The sequence below is a fragment of the Triticum aestivum genome, chromosome 4A (assembly GCF_018294505.1).
Source record: "Triticum aestivum cultivar Chinese Spring chromosome 4A, IWGSC CS RefSeq v2.1, whole genome shotgun sequence".
In the NCBI taxonomy this organism is placed as follows: domain Eukaryota; kingdom Viridiplantae; phylum Streptophyta; class Magnoliopsida; order Poales; family Poaceae; genus Triticum; species Triticum aestivum.
In genome coordinates this window covers 70,748,120-70,760,478 of record NC_057803.1, presented here as the reverse complement: position 1 = coordinate 70,760,478, position 12,359 = coordinate 70,748,120, and positions in this window count along the sequence as shown.

The window sequence follows — 12,359 nt, the reverse complement described above, 5'->3', positions numbered from 1 at the left end:
TTATTTAATTATTTTAATGCAACATTATCCAGAATAGTGCACGCTGACGTCATCATGACGTCAGCATGACGTCAGCAGTCAACAGGGAGTTGACTGGGTCAATCTGACGTGTGGGTCCCACATGTCATTGACTGATTAGTCTAGTTAGGGTTTAATTAAACTATCTACGTAATTAGATTAATTAAACATGATTAATTAACTTAATTAATTCATTAACTATTTTAATTATTAATTAATTAATTGTTAATTAATTAATTATTTATATATTTATTTTTATTATACATATTTTTTTTAAATTCCTTTTTTTTTAAACCGTTCTGGGGCGGGGGCCCCACATGTCTATGGCCCATAGGGGCCCTTAGCGGGCACGGGCGTTACGGGCGTGGGCGCCGGCGTGCGGGGCGCTAGCCCAACTGGCCGTGGCCAGGCACGGCCGGAGCGGGCGCGACCTCGGGAGGCGGGAATGGCAGCGGGGCGAGGCCGGCAAGGGCGACCGCGGCCAAAGGCAGGCGGACGTGCGCGGGCCGGAGCGGGGCCGTCCGCGATGAGGTCACAACGGCACCGGGGGGGGGGGTTGCGCGAACGAGGCAAGAGTAGCCAGGGCGCGAGCGTGCGGCTTGCAGGGCGCACACGAGCGGTGATGGGCGCGAACAGGGCGCTGCCGGCGCGGCTGTGGGCGCATGGTGCGCGGCGACCGCAGGAACCAGGAGAGGGGAACAGGGGGGGGGGAAGGGACAGGGTGAGCTCACCCCCGCTGCAGGGGTTCGGTCGGCGAAGTTTGGGGCAGCCGGCGTGGAGGGGACGAGGAGGCGGCAGTCCGGCGAGCTGGCAAAGGCTTCGAGGTCCGGCGACGGCGCGGCGAGGTGTCAGCCTTCGGCGATGGTGCGGCGGGGCAGAGGCCTCGGGCAGCGTCTCGCGGTGCGAAGGAGGGGCGAGGAGGCGAGGCGACAGAAGCGGGTGGTCGGAGGCGCCGGGCGGCGGCGGCGTCGAGCCCCCGATCTCGATCCAGATCGGGGGGGAGGAGCGGGCGATGCGGGAGGGGGCGAGTGGGGCGAGTGGGGTGCGGGCTAGGGTTCGGTCGGGTGTGGAACGAGGGGTTAAGGGGAGTGAGGGGGCCGGGTGGGCCATTGGGCCGGCCGGTGCGGAGGCCAGCTGGGCCGCTCGGCCCAGCGTGGGGGGGGGTGTTTCTATTTTTATATTTTTTTGACCTTTTCCTTTTTCTTTCTATTTTCCTGTTTCTTTTAGTTTTACTTTATATGCAGTTTTTTTTATATATAATATATCAACTCAGCACCTAAATTAGCATTATTAGTTAGGCTACTGTCATAATTAATTTGGCACTAAATAATTTAGTTTTACATTTGTTTATTATTGAAAGTATTTAATAATTGTTTTAGCCCCTGTTTTTAGTTAGTTTAGGCACTTAAACATTTTGAAAAAGGTTGGTTCCAACAACCAAAATAAGTTACGGATTATTTGCCACATGATGATCATTTTAAATTCTAACGTTTGAAGACCTTTATTGTTTGCCTGATTTTGAATTTGAATTTGAATCGGCTTGAACCAACTCGAGTTTATCAACAGTAACCGAGGTGACGTGGCACCATTAGCAGGGGTTTACTGTAGCTTAATTATCCGGGCGTCACATAGATCCAATCTCCTAGGGGGTGCGGCGGCCTAGGGGGGGTTTTCCTCCCCCCCAAGGCACCTAGGAGGTGCCTTACCCTCCTAGGACTCTTCCCCTTCTAAACCCTAGGCGCATGGGCCTATGTGGGGCTGGTGCCCTTGGCCCATTAGGCCAAGGCGCACCCCCTTACAGCCCATGTGCCCCCCCGGGACAGGTGGACCCACCCGGTGGACCCCCGGGACCCTTCCGGTGGTCCCGGTACAATACCGATAACCCCGAAACTTGTCCCGATGCCCGAAACAAGACTTCCCATATATAAATCTTTACCTCCGGACCATTCCGGAACTCCTCGTGACATCCGGGATCTCATCCGGGACTCCGAACAACATTCGGGTTACTGCATATACATATCCCTACAACCCTAGCGTAACTGAACCTTAAGTGTGTAGACCCTACGGGTTCGAGAGACAAGCAGACATGACCGAGACAACTCTCCGGTCAATAACCAACAGCGGGATCTGGATACCCATGTTGGCTCCCACATGCTCCACGATGATCTCATCGGATGAACCACGATGTCGAGGATTCAATCAACCCCGCACGCTATTCCCTTTGTCTATCGATATGTTACTTGCCCGCGATTCGATCGTCGGTATCCCAATACCTCGTTCAATCTCGTTACCGGCAAGTCACTTTACTCGTACCGTAATGCATGATCCTGTGACCAGACACTTGGTCACTCTGAGCTCATTATGATGATGCATTACCGAGTGGGCCCAGTGATACCTCTCCGTCATACGGAGTGACAAATCCCAGTCTTGATCCATGTCACCCAACAGACACTTTCGGAGATACCCGTAGTCTACCTTTATAGTCACCCAGTTACGTTGTGACGTTTGGCATACCCAAAGCACTCCTACGGTATCCGGGAGTTACACGATCTCATGGTCTAAGGAAAAGATACTTTGACATTGCAAAACTCTAGCAAACGAACTATACGATCTTGTGCTATGTTTAGGATTGGGTCTCGTCCATCACATCATTCTCCCAATGATGTGATCTCGTTATCAATGACATCCAGTGTCCATAGTCAGGAAACCATGACTATCTGTTGATCAACGAGCTAGTCAACTAGAGGCTCACTAGGGACATGTTGGTGTCTGTTATTCACACATGCATTACGATTTCCGGATAACACAATTATAGCATGAATAAAGACAATTATCATGAACAAGGAAATATAATAATAATGCTTTTATTATTGCCTCTAGGGCATATTTCCAACAGTCTCCCACTTGCACTAGAGTCAATAATCTAGTTACATTGTGATGAATCGAACACCCATGGAATTCTGGTGTTGATCATGTTTTGCTCTAGGGAGAGGTTTAGTCAATGGATCTGCTACATTCAGGTCCGTATGTACTTTACAAATCTCTATGTCTCCATCTTGAACATTTTCACGAATGGAGTTGAAGCGACGCTTGATGTGCCTTGTCTTCTTGTGAAACCTGGGCTCCTTGGCAAGTGCAATAGCTCCAGAGTTGTCACAGAAGAGCTTGATCGGCCCCGACGCATTGGGTATGACTCCTAGGTCGGTGATGAACTCCTTCACCCATATTGCTTCATGTGCTGCCTCCGAGGCTGCCATGTACTCCGCTTCACATGTAGATCCCGCCACGACGCTTTGCTTGCAACTGCACCAGCTCACTGCCCCACCATTCAAAATATACACGTATCCGGTTTGTGACTTAGAGTCATCCAGATCTGTGTCGAAGCTAGCGTCGACGTAACCCTTTACGACGAGCTCTTCGTCACCTCCATAAACGAGAAACATTTCCTTAGTCCTTTTCAGGTACTTCAGGATATTCTTGACCGCTGTCCAGTGTTCCTTGCCGGGATTACTTTGGTACCTTCCTACCAAACTTACGGCAAGGTTTACATCAGGTCTGGTACACAGCATGGCATACATAATAGAACCTATGGCTGAGGCATAGGGGATGATGCTCATCTCTTCTATATCTTCTGCCGTGGTCGGACATTGAGCTGAGCTCAATTTCATACCTTGCAACACAGGCAAGAACCCCTTCTTGGATTGATCCATATTGAACTTCTTCAATATCTTATCAAGGTATGTGCTTTGTGAAAGACCTATGAGGCGTCTTGATCTATCTCTATAGATTTTGATGCCTAATATATAAGCAGCTTCTCCAAGGTCCTTCATTGAAAAACTTTTATTCAAGTAGGCCTTGATGCTGTCCAAGAGTTCTATATCATTTCCCATCAAAAGTATGTCATCTACATATAATATGAGAAATGCTACAGAGCTCCCACTCACTTTCTTGTAAACGCAGGCTTCTCCATAAGTCTGTGTAAACCCAAACGCTTTGATCATCTCATCAAAGCGAATGTTCCAACTCCGAGATGCTTGCACCAGCCCATAAATCGAGCGTTGGAGCTTGCACACTTTGTCAGCATTCTTAGGATCGACAAAACCTTCCGGCTGCATCATATACAATTCTTCCTTAAGGAAACCATTAAGGAATGCCGTTTTGACGTCCATTTGCCATATTTCGTAATCATAGAATGCGGCAATTGCTAACATGATTCGGACGGACTTCAGCTTCGCTACCGGTGAGAAAGTCTCATCGTAGTCAACCCCTTGAACTTGTCGATAACCCTTGGCGACAAGCCGAGCTTTATAGATGGTCACATTACCATCCGCGTCTGTCTTCCTCTTAAAGATCCATTTATTTTCTATGGCTCGCCGCTCAACGGGCAAGTCAGTCAAAGTCCATACTTTGTTTTCATACATGGATCCTATCTCGGATTTCATGGCTTCCAGCCATTTGTCGGAATCCGGTCCCGCCATCGCTTCTTCATAGTTCGAAGGTTCACCGTTGTCTAACAACATGATTTCCAAGACAGGGTTGCCGTACCACTCTGGTGCGGAACGTGTCCTTGTGGACCTTCGGATTTCAGTAGGGGCTTGATCAGAAGTATCTTGATCATTTTCATTAACTTCCTCTCTAGTCGGTGCAGGCACCTCAGGAACATTTTCTTGAGTTGCGCCATTTTCCGGTTCAAGAGGCAATACTTCATCAAGCTCTACTTTCCTCCCACTTACTTCTTTCGAGAGAAACTCTTTCTCCAGAAAGGACCCATTCTTGGCAACAAAGATCTTGCCTTCGGATCTGAGGTAGAAGGTGTACCCAATAGTTTCTTTTGGGTACCCTATGAAGACGCATTTTTCCGATTTGGGTTCGAGCTTTTCAGGTTGAAGTTTCTTGACATAAGCATCGCATCCCCAAACTTTTAGAAACGACAGCTTAGGTTTCTTCCCAAACCATAATTCATACGGTGTCGTCTCAACGGATTTCGACGGAGCCCTATTTAAAGTGAATGCGGCAGTCTCTAAAGCATAGCCCCAAAAAGAAAGCGGTAAATCGGTAAGAGACATCATAGATCGCACCATATCTAACAGAGTGCGATTACGACGTTCGGACACACCATTACGCTGAGGTGTTCCAGGCGGCGTGAGTTGTGAAACTATTCCACATTTTCTTAAGTGTGCCCCAAACTCGTGACTCAAGTATTCTCCTCCACGATCTGATCGTAGAAACTTGATTTTCCTGTCACGTTGATTTTCAACCTCACTCTGAAATTCCTTGAACTTTTCAAAGGTTTCAGACTTGTGTTTCATTAAGTAGATATACCCATACCTACTTAAATCATCAGTGAGGGTGAGAACATAACGATAGCCACTGCGAGCCTCAACACTCATCGGACCGCACACATCAGTATGTATGATTTCCAATAAGTCGGTTGCTCGCTCCATTGTTCCTGAGAACGGAGTCTTGGTCATTTTACCCATAAGGCATGGTTCGCACGTGTCAAATGATTCATAATCAAGAGACTCTAAAAGTCCATCAGCATGGAGCTTCTTCATGCGTTTAACACCTATGTGACCAAGGCGGCAGTGCCACAAGTATGTGGGACTATCATTATCAACTTTACTTCTTTTGGTACTCACATTATGAACATGTGTAGCATCACGTTCGAGATTCATAAGGAATAAACCATTCACCATAGGAGCATGACCATAAAACATATCTCTCATAAAAATGGAACAACCATTATTCTCAGATTTAAAAGAGTAGCCATCTCGAATTAAACGAGATCCCGATACAATGTTCATGCTCAAAGCTGGCACTAAATAACAATTATTAAGGTTTAAAACTAATCCCGAAGGGAGATGCAGAGGTAGCGTGCCGACGGCGATCACATTGACCTTGGAACCATTCCCAACGCGCATCGTCACCTCGTCCTTTGCCAGTTTCCGCTTATTCCGCAGCCCCTGCTTTGAGTTACAAATGTGAGCAACTGCACCGGTATCAAATACCCAGGAGCTACTACGGGCACTAGTAAGGTACACATCAATTACATGTATATCACATATACCTTTTGTTTTGCCGGCCTTCTTATCCGCTAAGTACTTAGGGCAGTTCCGCTTCCAGTGACCGCTTCCCTTGCAATAAAAGCACTCAGTCTCGGGCTTGGGTCCATTCTTTGGCTTCTTCCCAGCAGCTTGCTTGCCGGGCGCGGCAACCTCCTTGCCGTCCTTCTTGAAGTTCTTTTTACCCTTGCCTTTCTTGAACTTAGTGGTTTTATTGACCATCAACACTTGATGTTCCTTTCTGACTTCTACCTCTGCTGATTTCAGCATAGCAAATACTTCAAGAATGGTCTTTTCCATCCCTTGCATATTGAAGTTCATCACAAAGCTCTTGTAGCTTGGTGGAAGCGACTAGAGGATTCTGTCAATGACCGCATCATCCGGGAGATTAACTCCCAGCTGAGTCAAGCGGTTATGCAACCCAGACATAGTGAGTATGTGCTCACTGACAGAACTGTTTTCCTCCATCTTACAGCTAAAGAATTTGTCGGAGACTTCATATCTCTCGACCCGGGCATGAGCTTGGAAAACCATTTTCAGCTCTTCGAACATCTCATATGCTCCATGTCTCTCAAAACGCTTTTGGAGCCCCGGCTCTAGGCTGTAAAGCATGCCGCACTGAACGAGGGAGTAGTCATCGAAACGTGCTTGCCAAGCGTTCATAACATCTTGTTCTGCAGGGAGAACGGGTGCGTCACCAAGCGGTGCTTGTAGGACATAATCTTTCTTGGCAGCTATGAGGATGATCCTCAGGTTCCGGACCCAGTCCGTATAGTTGCTGCCATCGTCTTTCAGCTTAGTTTTCTCTAGGAACGCGTTGAAGTTGAGGACTACGTTGGCCATTTGATCTACAAGACATATTGCAAAGATTTTAGACTAAGTTCATGATAATTAAGTTCAACTAATCAAATTATTAGTGAACTCCCACTTAGATTAGACATCCCTCTGGTCATCTAAGTATTACATGATCCGAGTTAAACTAGACCGTGTCCGATCATCACGTGAGACGGACTAGTCAACATCGGTGAACATCTTCATGTTGATCGTATCTTCTATACGACTCATGCTCGACCTTTCGGTCTTCTGTGTTCCGAGGCCATGTCTGTACATGCTAGGCTCGTCAAGTCAACCTAAGTGTTTGCATGTGTAAATCTGTCTTACACCCGTTGTATGTGAACGTCTGAATAAAACACCCGATCATCACGTGGTGTTTTGAAACAGCGAACTGTCGCAACGGTGCACAGTTAGGGGGAACACTTCTTGAAATTATTGTGAGGGATCATCTTATTTACTACCGTCGTTCTAAGTAAACAAGATGCAAAACATGATAAACATCACATGCAATCAAATAATAAACGTGACATGATATGGCCAATATCACATAGCTCCTTTGATCTCCATCTTGGGGCTCCATGATCATCTTGTCACCGGCTTGACACCATGATCTCCATCATCATGATCTCCATCATCGTGTCTCCATGAAGTTGCTCGCCAACTATTACTTCTACTACTATGGCTAACGCGTTTAGCAATAAAGTAAAGTAATTTACATGGCGTTTCTTGATGACACGCAGGTCATATAAAAGAATAAAGACAACTCCTATGGCTCCTGCCGGTTGTCATACTCATCGACATGCAAGTCGTGAATCCTATTATAATAGCATGAACATCTCATACATCACATATAGATCATTCATCATTCATCACAACTTTGGCCATATCATATCACAAACCACTTGCTGCAAAAACAAGTTAGACGTCCTCTAATTGTTGTTGCAAGTTTTACGTGGCTGAATTAGGGTTCTAGCAAGAACGTTTTCTTACCTACGTTAAAGCCACAACGTGATTTGTCAACTTCTATTTACTCTTCATAAGGACCCTGTTCATCGATTCCGCTCCAACTAAAGTAGGAGAGACAGACACCCGCCAGCCACCTTATGCAACTAGTGCATGTTAGTCGGTGGAACCGGTCTCACGTAAGCGTACGTGTAAGGTTGGTCCGGGCCGCTTCATCCCACAATACCGCTGAAGCAAGAAAGGACTAGTAACGGCAAGAAAGTTGACAAATCTACGCCCACAACAAATTGTGTTCTACTCGCGCAAGAAGAACTACGCATAGACCTAGCTCATGATGCCACTGTTGGGGAATGTTGCAGAAAACAAAAATTTTCCTACTCGTTTCACCAAGATCATCTAGGAGTTCATCTAGCAACGAGTGATTAGATGCATCTACATACCTTTGTAGATCGCGAGCGGAAGCGTTCAAAAGAACGGTGATGATGTAGTCGTACTCGACGTGATCCAAATCACCGATGACCAGCGCCGAACGGACGGCACCTCCGCGTTCAACACACGTACGGAACAGCCACGTCTCCTCCTTCTTGATCCAGCAAGGGAGGGAGGAGAGGTTGAGGGAGATGGCACCAGCAGCAGCACGACGGCGTGGTGTTGATGGAGCTGCAGTACTCCGGCAGAGCTTCACTAAGCACTATGGAGGTTGAGGAGGTGTTGGGGAGGGAGAAGGAGGCAACCAAAGGCCGAGGCGTTCAGGTATGAAGTCCCTCCTCTCCCCCACTATATATAGGGGTGCCAAGGGGGGGCGGCCGGCCCTAGGAGATCCAATCTCCTAGGGGGTGCGGCGGCCTAGGGGGGTTTTCCTCCCCCCCAAGGCACCTAGGAGGTGCCTTACCCTCCTAGGACTCTTCCCCTTCTAAACCCTAGGCGCATGGGCCTATGTGGGGCTGGTGCCCTTGGCCCATTAGGCCAAGGCGCACCCCCTTACAGCCCATGTGGCCCCCCGGGACAGGTGGACCCACCCGGTGGACCCCCGGGACCCTTCCGGTGGTCCCGGTACAATACCGATAACCCCGAAACTTGTCCCGATGCCCGAAACAAGACTTCCCATATATAAATCTTTACCTCCGGACCATTCCGGAACTCCTCGTGACGTCCGGGATCTCATCCGGGACTCCGAACAACATTCGGGTTACTGCATATACATATCCCTACAACCCTAGCGTAACTGAACCTTAAGTGTGTAGACCCTACGGGTTCGAGAGACAAGCAGACATGACCGAGACGACTCTCCGGTCAATAACCAACAGCGGGATCTGGATACCCATGTTGGCTCCCACATGCTCCACGATGATCTCATCGGATGAACCACGATATCGAGGATTCAATCAACCCCGCACGCTATTCCCTTTGTCTATCGATATGTTACTTGCCCGAGATTCGATCGTCGGTATCCCAATACCTCGTTCAATCTCGTTACCGGCAAGTCACTTTACTCGTACCGTAATGCATGATCCTGTGACCAGACACTTGGTCACTCTGAGCTCATTATGATGATGCATTACCGAGTGGGCCCAGTGATACCTCTCCGTCATACGGAGTGACAAATCCCAGTCTTGATCCATGTCACCCAACAGACACTTTCGGAGATACCCGTAGTCTACCTTTATAGTCACCCAGTTACGTTGTGACGTTTGGCATACCCAAAGCACTCCTACGGTATCCGGGAGTTACACGATCTCATGGTCTAAGGAAAAGATACTTTGACATTGCAAAACTCTAGCAAACGAACTATACGATCTTGTGCTATGTTTAGGATTGGGTCTCGTCCATCACATCATTCTCCCAATGATGTGATCTCGTTATCAATGACATCCAGTGTCCATAGTCAGGAAACCATGACTATCTGTTGATCAACGAGCTAGTCAACTAGAGGCTCACTAGGGACATGTTGGTGTCTGTTATTCACACATGCATTACGATTTCCGGATAACACAATTATAGCATGAATAAAGACAATTATCATGAACAAGGAAATATAATAATAATGCTTTTATTATTGCCTCTAGGGCATATTTCCAACAATTAGTTGGTGTTGTTGTTGCATCCATATTTCCTGAAAGAAATAATGTACAGAATGAAAGAGCTTAAAATTTAGATATAAAGTGGAAACAACATATGTTATGACACCAAATGAATTATAGTTTATATAGTTGCACATATGTGACAACAAATTTTTATATGAACCAGAGAAGTAGGTAACTTGAATATAATAAGTACAAAAAAATAAAACATATATCAGTTCTTAATAATGCAGTATGACTTCCTATCTCTTACCAGTAATTCCAATTTCAAACATTTAGCTTCTAGATGAGTCCAGTTTTTTGGAAGTGCCTGCAACATTAATGAAAAAAACTGTTAGCATGTCTTAGTCAGTGCAGCACCTTGTTGTTTTACTTCAGAAGTACTTACAATCACTGTTAGAATCAGCTCCACTATATTCACTTCCAGAACGCTTTATACTGTTTCTGGACTTGGGTGGACCTTCAGATTGAACTTCTGTCGCTGGGCTGTGTTCATGAAGCCTCTTCGCTAATTCAAGGTTGTCATTTAAAATGATCTCCAATAGATTGTCTATCTTTGTAGACAGATTTTCCCTTCCTGATTTCGCTAATTCATGGTTAATAACATGACCGCCCAAATTACCAATTGGCTGTGTAAGGGATTTAAACTCAGTCATATGTCTTACAATCCTAGCACTGTGCCATTTAAGATCAATTATTTGAGGAACGGTTAGCTGATCAAATAAATAGTGTTAGCAAATATAGTTGTTGCCGTAGAAATATTCACATTTTTGCAATTGTTAGAAATTCATACCTTCTTCGGTGTTGTTCCTTGTACATAAGAATCAAGGTAAATATTTAGTGGGCGCTTAGCATGACTTGTATTGTGTACTGCTGCAGGTTTGCTTGAAACTATGTTAGGTATAAATGGAGGTTTCTTCATGGGAAGAGTTGCAAATTTTGATGCTTGCAGCCTGTTTACAAACAATATATTTTCTGTTCTTCAAGGACTTTAGCTGAGAATCATACAAAAACAATTTTGATTATTTAGACAAATTCAGAGAAATATATGTGATACGTAACTACGCAACATGTTTGTCATACTTTAATACATCTTTTCTATCTTTATTAGATTGTAAATTAAAAAAAATTGATTTCAACAGAGAAGAAATTTACTTTCTATTTCATTTCATAATGAAATATAAATTTTATGCGATACAACATGTGTCTTGATTTCATAAATGTGAAACGTTTGTTCATTTTTCATAATTCATATAACATAATGCATGTTAGTGAAAAAGGTGTTTGTTTATACTTCTAGAATATTGAATATGGTAAGTATTAAAGTATCCCATATTAGTGAAACATATTTCATATTCCATATTTCACATTAAAAATAGAAAAGATATTAAGTTCAACAATACGAGTCTTTTAAATCATTTAGTTAGTTATACATCTTTTGGAAAGTTGAATATGCTAACTATTTGATATGTCATTTATTTGATATAGTTAATATGCAACACTTTTATTACAAATTGAATAAGTTTTCTACTAACGGTTTAAATTTGAAACATCATATTTCAGTTCAAAGAAAAGATTCATATTATATTTTCAATTATGTTGCAATCACTTGTATTGATATTAGTATTTCATCTTTTGCAAAATTTAATACTGAAATTCATATTAAAGATATCTGACAAATCTAATATCAAAAGTATCATATTTCATTATTTGCATATATATATAGAATGTATGTATAAAAATTTGATATCAATATAGAAGGAATTAAGCTGAGAATGATAAAGAAACAATTTTTATAAGTAAGACAAATTTCGAGAAATATATATGATACGTTACTAATTATATTATAACCTCATTTGATCCGAATGAATGATCATCAGCCTTCTGCCTCACAAGTTCTATCATCTTTGACATCTTCTCACAGTCAAATGCAGAAATAGTAGGCACTACATAATCAGGTATGTTTAGAATTCCAAGATTTAGACTGTCCAAAACAAAAGCCTGTAATATATTTAATAAAGTACAACAATTAGTTTCCATGCATTAATAAATCATCAGACGCAGAAAATAATATAATATTTCATAATCATGCTTCTTTCAATTACATTACTCACCTGCAAAAGTAGTGCGCAACTTGAAACATATTTCACACATTTTTTGGTCTTCAGTTCATACTGAGCTTTTCTGGCTGCATTCATAATTTCATCAATTACTGCTGAGCAAAAGTTGTATGATGGTATTTCATTTGGTTTTAGTAGTGAACCCCAGAAATCTTTAGCTTCGTGATTTGCACTGCTACGAGCTATTAAGAAATATCCCATTATGAAGCAAACAAAAGAAGTCTTGAATTGGTCAATTTGTGTTGCATCCATACCATTTGGGTACTCCTTGGTTATTATTG